Here is a 10,809-nt window from a genome sequence, read left to right as displayed (position 1 = left end):
TAGGTTTAAAATCACCCCCAGGAAGTTCTCATGTAATCTAGTAAACTGGGTAGATAGACAAACACTGATCTCCAACTATATATGAACAATGGGGGAAAAATTTGGTTGGTTGCGCCACCCATTAGCGCCTAAAGAGGCCGAGAAGTGGGGCGGTAACCAACTGGCGCCTGGGCACAGCGAACCCTGCGCCTCCTCCCATATTGAGCGGACATTTTGCACTGGCGCTAAACCTTAGCGCCCGCTCACGGGCACAGGCAGATCATGACGTCATTTCAGTGTGCAACGCATTTTGGGCGCCCCGGACCGGAAATTCAGTGGTGCGCCCCTCCGTTCCGCCTGGCGCTAATAAGGACAGCTTACCTGGAATGTTCCCCAGTCACTCTCGGACTGGGGGGGCGTTCTTTAAAGGGGACTGCTGTGGTAAAAAAGCGGCAGCCATTTTTGGACCACAACTTCTTCGAGAGTTAGAGAGAGTTGCTGAGCTGCACACTGAGAGCCATTTCACCACTGATCCAGCGCTGGCAGAAGAACTTCAGCCTTCTGACCATCACCTTGCTGTTGGTGAGCATTTCAAATGGGGAGACTTTCTGTGCGCACTTATTATGGGGGCTGCATTGGAGGGAAACATCCTGCTGCTGAATCATCTGGCAAAGGTACAGAGACGCAGGGAGAGGGGGGCAGGCTTGGCCAGACGGAGGAGGGCCAACAGACATCGCCACACCAGACCTTACGCTGCCAGGGTTTTCCGACAGCAGTTTTCCTACATGAACATGTCGGAGGAGCAGTGTATGAGAAGGCTGCGCTTTAGAAAAGGAGGTGGTGACTGAGCTGTGCCACCTGCTTCAGCCAGATCTGCAGCCTCAGTTAAGGTGCAGGACATCTCTTTCGGTGGCTGTGAAGATGACTGTTGCCCTGAACTTTTACGCAAGCGGCTCCTTTCAGGCTGCAACTGGGGACATAGCCAACATCTCGCAATTTGCGGTGCATTGCTGCATCCGTCAAGTGACTGATGCCCTGTTTAAAAGGAGGCGGCAGTACATCTCCTTCCCAATGACCCCGGACAAGCAGCGGGAGCGCACAGAGGGCTTCGCTGTAATAGCGGACTTCCCCATGTTGCAGGGTGCCATTGACTGCACGCACGTGGCTTTGCGGGCGCCTGTATTGAATCTGAAGGAGTTCCGCAACCGCAAGGGGTTCCATTCCTTGAATGTCCAGCTGGTCTGTGACCACCGACAGCTGATCCTCGCAGTGAATGCGCTGTTCCCAGGCAGCAGCCACAACGCCTTCATCCTGCACCAGACTTCTGTTGCAGACCTTTGAGGCCCCGGCTCACCTAGGAGGCTGGCTTCTTGGGGAAAAAGGCTATCCTCTGTGCCCGTGGCTGATGACCCCGCTCCGTTCGCCCAGCACCCCTGTTGAAGAACACTACAATGCGAGCCATCAGGCAACGAGGAACATTGTGGAGCACACAATCGGCGTCCTGAAGCAGCGGTTCCGCTGTCTGGACCATTCCGGAGGAGCCCTGCAGTACTCGCACGAGCGAGTCTCCCACTTCGCGGTTGTATGTTGCATGCTCCATAACCTCGCTATCCTACATGCCCAGCCAATGCCACCAGACATTGAAGCACCAGCAGAGGAGGAGGAGGTGGAGGAGGAGCAGGACCATGATGGGAGGGAGGCACAAACTAGAAGGGCCGTCCGTCAGAGGCTGATCAGAAGTCGCTTCTAGGCCCCTCTCACGGAATGCATGCTGCCATTCCAAGAAGAGGAATGGAACCGTTCTGATACCCCAAAGCCTGTGAAGGGCAAAATGCATGTAAATAGCAGATATGGCCATTGTAAATAAAGAAAGTTTTTTATTGTACAAAATGTGCTTCATTCCAACAAGACAAAGCAATGGCAACAGAAAGCAAAACGAACACACTGACACATAAGTGGCTCGCACACCCGGGAGACTGTCCAGAACATAACTAACATTCAGACCAGCATCCTCGGCCTTGATTTCTACAAATAAGACGTTACAGCAGCACCTTCTACTCTTTCCCCCTTGATGGTGATCTGCTTCTCTTGCGAGATTGGCCCCTTCCCTCCCTGCAGCTCCTCCGTAATGGGGTCCCAGTGGCTGCAGCAAGGCTGGGGGAGGCCTGCTGACTGTCCAAAAGCACAGATGCCCCTGAGGGAACGGCCTGGATGACCTCTGGCCCTGGAGGGCCCAGCTACTGACTGCTCCATCTGTGCATGGGTGGAAGCAGTCTGTCCTGCAGGTGGTGGCAGCTGCAGTGGAGACGTGCCAGCGGTGGCATCAGGAATGCTGTCATCCTGAGAGCGGACAGCAGCTCCCTGGTCGGCCGACACACTGGCACTCTGACGGGGCAGCACCGCAGCATGCACAGCAATCGGATGGTCCACAGATTGCTGGCCTGCTGTAAGGGCCCTGGGTAATCCTGCCTGATCCAGCGAGGGTGGCAGCAGTCAGTGGTCGCATGGCCCTCAATCTGCGTCTGCATGAGACCAGCGAGTGACTGCGTGGCAACACTCAGCAGCTGCGTGGCAGGTGCCAGTGCTTCGGTGAAGCCCTGGACAGTCCTTTCCAGTGCTGACCCGAAGCCCTGCACAGTCCTTTCCAGTGCTGTACCGAAGTCTTGGCGACTCCTTGCCTGTGCTGCGCCGAAGTCTTGGAGACTCCTTGCCTGTGCTGCGCTGGAGTCTTGGACACTCCTTGCCAGTGTCTCGATGGATTCAGGCATCCTTGCCACTGCAGCCATGAGCTCAGAAATGAGCGCCCAGGCTGGGCTGAGGCACACTGCGAGGGCACGCACCTCTTCTTGTCAGGGTTGGGGAGCCACGGGGCCGTATAAATACGAGGCCGTGCTCTCCGGGCGAGGTAGGTTCTGGACCCAAGTGCAGAAACCAGACAAGAGACAAATATACAGTACTTTGTTTGAACTTTACTAGATTCACACATAACTAGATTAACACAGCAATATACATAAGAACTAGAGACAAGAGAACTCGAGACAGAAACATAAGAACTAGAGACAAGTTACAAGACAGCCAGTCAAGATAGGAACTCAGGACAGCTTCCATGAGGAAGCCCACTTGTCTATACTGAGCTTGCGACAAGCTACCACAAGGGGCAACCGGCTTGCCGAGGCTAAACTCCAGACAAGCTACCCCAAGGGTAATCGGCTTATCAATGCCAAGCTCAAGACAAGATCCCAATGGCTCCCACATAGCAACACGCTAGTCCAAACAGCACCTTACCAAGACAAGCAACTTAACAGAACAACAGACTTAAATACATCTTAAATCCAGAGACAAGAACACAAACTTAGATACATAGCTCGAGAGAACTATGGCACAGACTTAGATACATAACTCGAGAGAACTATGGCACAGACTTAGATACATAGCTCAAGAGAACTATGACACAGACTTAGATACATAACTCGAGAGAACTAGAACACAGACTTAGATACATAGCTCAAGAGAACTATGGCAGCCAGCTTGTGAAGGCAAGCTGCCATAGAGGAAAGGCTAATCACACAGAGAACCTAGTCAAGACAAGGAACATTGTCAAGACTAACTCCCTGGTTCACCCTAGTGAGGACTGAGCAAAGAATGAAACAACCAGAAAACTTATATACCAAGAAAACCAGGTGCCACCCATAAACAGCTAACAGGCTGTTTAAAAACTAACAGAGTTAGGAACAATTAACACCAGAGAACGAGAAACAATTAACAAAGGAACAAACAAGTGAAGGTGCCATCTAGAGGTTACCAACAGAACTGACTGGCACCCTCACAAGCTCATTCTGGACTTTGCTTTCAGAGGAGCAGGTTGTGCTGTTGCTGTTCCTGCTGCTGCTGCTGTGGAGAGCACCCAACATCATTTACAGAGGTGCCTGGAGAGGACGGAGGAGAGGACAGAGGAGGAGGCCAGCATTACACCTGGAGAGGCCTCTTTGTCATCACTGCCTCCCAATTCGGCCTCCAGCCCAGGAGAGGGAGAGAGGGAGAGAGGACACGAACAGCTCCACGTGGAAGGAGGGGTGCAGCTGCGATTCCAGACATCTGCAGGTGGGTGTCCTTGTGCATTCCCCCAAAGACTTTGCATTCCAGGCGGGGGGAGAAAAGAAGACAGGCCGGAAGCCTGGCCTGGGTTGGCTGGAGCCTGCCCAGGTGAAGCTTGTTTGTTTGATCGCATCAAGAAGACCTGGTGTGGGCTGAGCCTGGGCTTTTTCCAGCCTGCCCAGGTGAAGACGTCTTCTCCCCCTGCCCGAAGACCTTCGGGAAAGACTTTGTATTCCATCGGGGGAGTGCACCCAGCCGACGCCCACCCACCGACCAACACCTTAAGTGGGGACCCTGCCTTTGCGGCCCCCCCTCCTTCCCACCTCCCCCCTCTCTCTCTCTCTCTTTGTCCTCTCTCTGCCTCTCCAAAAGGCACCTCCCTTCTCATTTATTTTGACCAATTGAGCAGAGGGAAGGAAGGGCCCCCTCCCAATTTATTCCATCAAGGGGAGAGGTGGCCCAGTACATTTACACTCCCTCTGCTCAGGACTCTTTTTTTTCCGAGGCCATTAAAAACCTCCAGGCCTGTGACAAAGTTGGGGTGTGTGTAGCTCTTTTTTTAAGAACCACCCCATGATGGCCAGTACTTCGGCGGTGACGGGGCCGGCGATGACCTATGCGGCGGCGGCGGCGGCCAAAGCCTCGGCTGCTCCCGCTGCTGCCGCCGCCCCGGCGCCGTTCCGGCTGATGACCATGAAGCTCGGGGTGAAGAGCTACACCCACCCCGACATGACTATTGAGGCGTGCGTGAAGGCTATGGCCGGGGTTGTCGGCCCTCCGGCCATAGTCGCCGCCTCAAAAATGTATGGGAAGGCTGTCTTCTTCCTGGAGTCCGAGCGGGCGGTGGCCCTGGCCATCGCCCAGGGGCTCACCGTGGGCGGGACTTTCCTGCCGGTGGACCCGCTGGAGGCCACCGCGCAGAGGGTCGTCTTGTCGAATGTCCCGCCCTATATCGCCGGTGAGCTCCTCCTCCCCCACCTTCGTCAACTCGGGGAGGTGAGGTCGGGGATTTCCCCGATCCCGCTCGGGCTCCGGGAAAGCAGCCTTCGCCATGTCTTCTCCTTCCGGCGCCAGGCCTTTGTCCAGCTGGCGCGGGAGGGGGAGACGGACGGGGCTTTCACGGTCCTCCACGGGGGGACCCCGTACCGCATCTTTTGGACCACGGACGGCGTGCGGTGCCACGCCTGTAGGGAGGTGGGGCACGTGCGGAAAAACTGCCCCGCCTCCAAGGCCGCCAAGTCATCCGGCGCGACCAAGGCTGGCGCCGCCGCCGCTCCTCCCTCCGGGTCTAGCCGCGCCCCCTCCCGAACAAAAGCTAACGGGGCGCGGTCGTCGTTGGAGGCCGTCGTCATCCAGGCCTCCGGCGGGGGGGAGGAGGGAGGTCCGGTCGCGAAAAAGGCGCTGGGGAAAACTAAACACCGTAGGGTGGGTCCCCCCGCGGAGGGCGTCCCCCACAATATGGAGCCCCTGACGCCGGAGAGCATCGCCGCGATAATCGCGGAGTGCGGAGGGGGGGGGGGCCCTCGTGGCCGAGCCTGTGGCCACGACCGCCGAGGCGGTAATGCCAGAACCTGCGGCCGGGCTCGGGCCCGGGCCCGGGGGTCCCAATGAACTCGCTCCTCCAGAAGGAGCAGGGGAGGCCCCTGAAGAAATGGAGGCCTCCCTTTACCCCTCCGCGCTCAAAAGAAGGCGCGACCCCCTGGATGAGGAGGAGGACCGGGAGGAGGAAGGTCCCTCCGGTCAGGGGGAGTCGTCGCCCGCCGCGGGCGCTGCGCCCCACCCCACCGCTGACACCATTACGGGCGAACGGCAGGGGTCGCCTGTCCCTGAGGAGGCTGAGGCAGAAGCGTCTGCCCAGCTCGTGCCTCCCGGGGATGGGGACGAGACCCTGCCCGTTGGGGGGGTCGCGGAACAACCCGCGGCGGGAACGGATCCACTGCTGGTGGCTTTGCCCCTCGACGGGTCGGGCGGCCAGGGGACCGGGCCGGGCGAGTCCTCTGATGATGAGCTCGCCCAGAGCGGCCCGGACCTTTCCCAGGTGCTGCTCGACTTCGTCGAGGTTTGCGGGAAAATTACCCCATCTGCTGGGTCGGAGGCCGGTGGCGTGGCGGAGGGGGACCCTCCGTCTGTGTCTCCGGCGCCGGGCGACTTGGAGATGATCGGGTACACGTGTTCTCCCGTCTCTCCGGTCTCTCCGGTCGTTCCGGCGCCTGGGGCGGAGGGGGTCTCTGGCCCGCCGCCGCCTTCTGGCCCGGCCCCCCTAAAGGAGCCCGGGGGGGAATCCTCCGCTACCGATCCTGGGGGTGGGATCGGGGCGGAGGTGGGGCCGGCTGTCGCGGCCGGGCCGCCCGACGCGCACTGCGTGGCGGACGGTTCGGCCGCCGGTGGCGACCCCCCGGAGGAGGACGGGGACTCGGTGGTGGGGGCGGAGGAAGACTTAGAGTCCATCGCCGACGAGGCGATGGATGACCTCGCGCCCCTCGCCGGGACCCCCCTCGTTCTTATTCCCATCAGGGAGCTCCGGGAATTTGTGGCCACGAGCCAGGGTCGCCGCAGGACCCAGCAGGCCCTCGACAGATGGTCGGGGCTGGCGCTGCTCGTCGGGTCGGCCCGCGTCGCCTACAAGACCATGGGTGCGGACGCGGGCGTGAGCCCGTCCGAGCTGTGTCGGTTCCGGGCATTCCTCACCGGGCTGCTCAGGGAGTGGCGGTCGGCTAGCGGCCGCCCTCCCTTCCCCCGTTAGGTTTAAGTAGGGGTTGGTTGTGCTTCTGAAATGAAGATAACCATAGCCAGCCTCAACGTCAACGGCAGCAGGGATGCTAGCCGCAGATTTAATAACTTTTCGGTCCTTCGGGACGGGAAGTATGCGGTGTGCTTCCTGCAAGAAATCCACACCGTTCCGGGAGACGAGGCCACGTGGCTCCTGGAGTGGCAAGGAGGGGTCAACATGAGTCACCTCTCCAGTGTTTCCAGTGGGGTGGCTATCTTGTTGGCCCCGCATTTTCAGCCGGAGATCTTGGGGGTCAAGGAGCTCGTGCCGGGCCGCTTGCTCCAGGTCACCGTTCGCCTGGGGGGCGTGCCGTTCCATCTAGTGAACGTGTACGCCCCCGGGGCCGGTGCGCAGCAAGCGCGCTTCTTTGAAGAAGTGTCCACTCTTTTGGGCTCCATCGACGCGGGCGAGTGCGTCGTCCTCGGGGGGGATTTTAATTGTACCCTTGAGGCGAGGGACCGCACGGGTACCCAGCCGAGCCCGGCGTCGGTGGGGAAGTTGAGGGACCTGGTCGGGTCCCTCGACTTGGTGGACGTCTGGCGTAATCTCCATCCCGACTCCAGCGCCTTCACCTTTGTGAGGTCTGGGGGAGGAGCGTCCAGGATCGACCGCCTCTACATTTCCCGAGCGTACGTCTCCTGCGTTCCGACGGCTTCCGTGCGGCCGGTGCCGTGCACGGACCACCACCTGGTGTGGGCGGAGCTCGTGCCGCCGCGCGCCGGGGGGGGGGTCCGCGTACTGGCACTTTAACAACCTGCTGCTGGAGGACGCGCGGTTCCGGGATTCGTTCGGTCGGTTCTGGGCCGGCTGGAGAAGGAAGCAGGGGGGCTTCCCCTCCTTGAGGCTATGGTGGGATGTGGGCAAGGCTCACATCCGTCTCTTCTGTCAGGAGTACGCGAAGGGGTCGACCAAGAGGCGGGAGGCCCGGGTCGGGCAGTTGGAGAAGGAGGTGCTCGACCTGGAGTCCCGTCTCGGTCAAGTCGCCGAGGACCCGGCCCTGCGGCTGGCGTACGAAGAGAAGAAGGGCGCGCTGAAGGACCTGCGGCTCGTCGGGTCCCGAGGCGCGTACGTGAGGTCGCGGATCCAGTTCCTGCGGGACCTGGACCGCGGCTCCCCCTTCTTCTACTCGCTGGAAAAAAGACGGGGGGTCCGTAAGCAGCTTTTGGAGCTGCTGGCCGACGACGGATCTCCGGTCTCGGATCCGGAGGGAATCCGCGTGGAGACCCGCGCCTATTACGGGGCTCTGTTCTCTCCGGATCCGTCCAGCGAGGACGCGCGCAGAGTTTTGTGGGAGGACCTGCCGAAGGTCGGCCCGGAGGGCGCCGAAAAACTGGACGCTCCTCTGAGTTTGGAGGAGCTGTCCGGTGCCCTCCGCCAGCTCTCTAGGGGGAAGTCCCCGGGGCTGGATGGGCTGACCGTGGAGTTCCACAGGGCGTTCTGGGGCGTCCTGGGGGGCGACTACGTGCGGGTCCTGGGGGAATGTCTGGCGACCGGGGAGATGCCCCTCTCGTGGCGCAGGGCGGTGATCGTCCTGCTGCCTAAGAGGGGTGATCTCCGCCTTCTCAAGAACTGGCGCCCGGTCTCCCTCCTCAGCACGGATTACAAAATCTTTGCCAGGGCCATGTCTGTTCGCCTTGGCGCCCTGCTGGCCCGCATGATCCATCCCGACCAGTCCTACACGGTCCCGGGCCGGACCATTCACGATAACATCCATCTGACCGGGACCTGGTCCACCATTCCCAGAGGGCTGGTCTGTCGGTCGCCTTCCTTTCCCTGGATCAGGAGAAGGCGTTCGACAGGGTGGATCACGAGTATCTTTTCGGGACTCTGCGCGCATTCGGGTTCGGGACGCATTTTGTCGCCCGGATCCGACTTCTGTACGCTGCCGCGGAGTGTCTGATTAAAGTTAACGGGTCCTTGACGGCGCCCCTTCGCTTCGGGAGGGTGGTGCGTCAGGGATGCCCCATGTCCGGCCAGTTATATGCCATTTGCGTGGAGCCTTTCCTGCGCCTCTTGCGGAAGAGGTTGGCGGGATTGGCTCTGCAAGGGCCGGGCGTGGAGGTGGTCCTCTCAGCTTACGCCGATGACGTGCTCCTCGTGGTCACGGATCCCGTTGACTTGCGGAGGATGCGGGAATGCCAGCAGATTTAGTCGGACGCATCCTCCGCCAGGATCAACTGGGGGAAATGTTCTGGACTCCTGGTGGGTCAGTGGCAGGTGGACTCTCTGCCGGAGGAGTTCGGGCCCTTCGCCTGGAGTACCACGCACCTCCTCTACTTGGGAGTCTACCTCAGCCCGGCCGAGGACGCCTGGCCGGCGAACTGGCACGAGCTGGAGGCCAAAGTCACCGCTCGCTTAGGACGCTGGACAGGATTGCTCCGAGTGTTGTCCTACAGGGGTCGGGCGTTGGTCATAAACCAACTGGTGGCCGCCATGTTGTGGTACCGGTTGGTTACTCTGATCCCCCCCCCTGCGTTTGTCGCCAAGATACAGAAGAAGCTCGTCGACTTCTTCTGGAACAACAGGAGACACTGGGTCGCTGCCGCGGTTCTGAGTCTCCCGCTTAAGGAGGGCGGTCAGGCGTTGGTGTGCCTCCGCACCCAGGCTGCGACTTTCCGTCTTCAGACGCTGCAGAGATACCTGTACGTCGAGAATCCTCCAAGATGGTGTGCGCTGGCGACGTATTTTTTCCGCCAGCTGCACGGCCTCAATTACGACACGCAGCTCCTGTTTTTGGAGGTGAGCGGCAGGCGTGAGAGCCTGCGGGAGCTGCCTGTCTTTTACCAGGAACTACTATGGGTTTGGAACTCCGTCGCCTCCAGGCGGAGCTCTCCCCCGTCAGGAGCGGCGGCTGTCCTCCGGGAGCCGCTGTTCAGGAATCCGCACCTCCACGTCCGCGAGTTCGGGTGGCTGGCGGAGCGCAGGGCTGTGCCTGGCAGGGTGACTAGAGTCGGGGACCTACTCGATGGCGGAGGAGCGGGCTGGATGGCGCCAGAGGAGCTGGCGCGACGCATGTCATGGGACAACGTCCGGCTCGCGGTCAATGCCATCGGGGCGGTGAAAGCGATGTTGCCCCCCGGCGCCACGAGGTGCGTCGAGGCGGCTCGGGCACGTGGGGAGATCCCGTCCGAGCTTACTCCCGTTCGGATGGAATTCCTTATCGGCGCCTTGCCCCGAGACTCCCCTCGGGGATCGGCGCCTCACAACTTGAGCCGTCTCGAGGAAATACCCTCCGTGCTTTTTCATTCTGCGCGGAGGGGTTTCCTGTACGGGCTGCTCTTGCACACCTTCCACTTTGCCATCTTCGCCTGCCGTCCGGACACGCCGTGGCGTGCCGTTTTACCTCCGGACGGAGGCGGAGGTCCCCAATGGGGGGCTCTCTATGCAGGAGTCCTCCCCTGTTCTATCGGGGATTTGGCCTGGAGGGTGTTGCACAGAGCAGTTCCGTGCAATAGATTTTTAAGCAGGTTTACGGACTCCCAGACCGCTTGTTTGTTTTGCGGTCTGGAGGAGTCCGTCTTTCACGTGTACACGGGATGTGAGAGGTTGCAGCCCCTCTTCCATTTTTTGAGGGGGCTGCTCCTCAAATTTTGGTTGCACTTCAGTCCCACGCTCCTGAACTACGGTCACCCCGTGCGGAGGGGAGCGGGCAGGTTGGAGGACCTCCTCGTGGGCCTGCTCCTGGGCCTGGCCAAGAAAGCCATTAATTGGTCCAGGCAGCGGGCGGTCGAGGGGGTCGTCCGACCGGATTGCCTCCCCCTCTTCCGTGGCCATGTTCGCGCCCGGGTGGCCCTAGAGATGGAGCACGCGGTGTCCGCCGGCGCGCTCGAGCTTTTGCGTGACCGGTGGGCGCCGCGGGGACTGGAGTGCATAATTAGTTTAAATAATCAAATTTTAATTTGAGGGGTTAAGGTTTTATTTAAAGGGGTACTGGATTTTAGTTAGTTTATTTTGTTAATTTGTTG

Source organism: Somniosus microcephalus, chromosome 8 (genome assembly GCF_052327205.1).
Source record: "Somniosus microcephalus isolate GS21.2 chromosome 8, FLI_Smic_1.0, whole genome shotgun sequence".
Classification (NCBI taxonomy): Eukaryota; Metazoa; Chordata; class Chondrichthyes; order Squaliformes; family Somniosidae; genus Somniosus; species Somniosus microcephalus.
Note: the sequence above shows the minus strand (reverse complement) of the source record.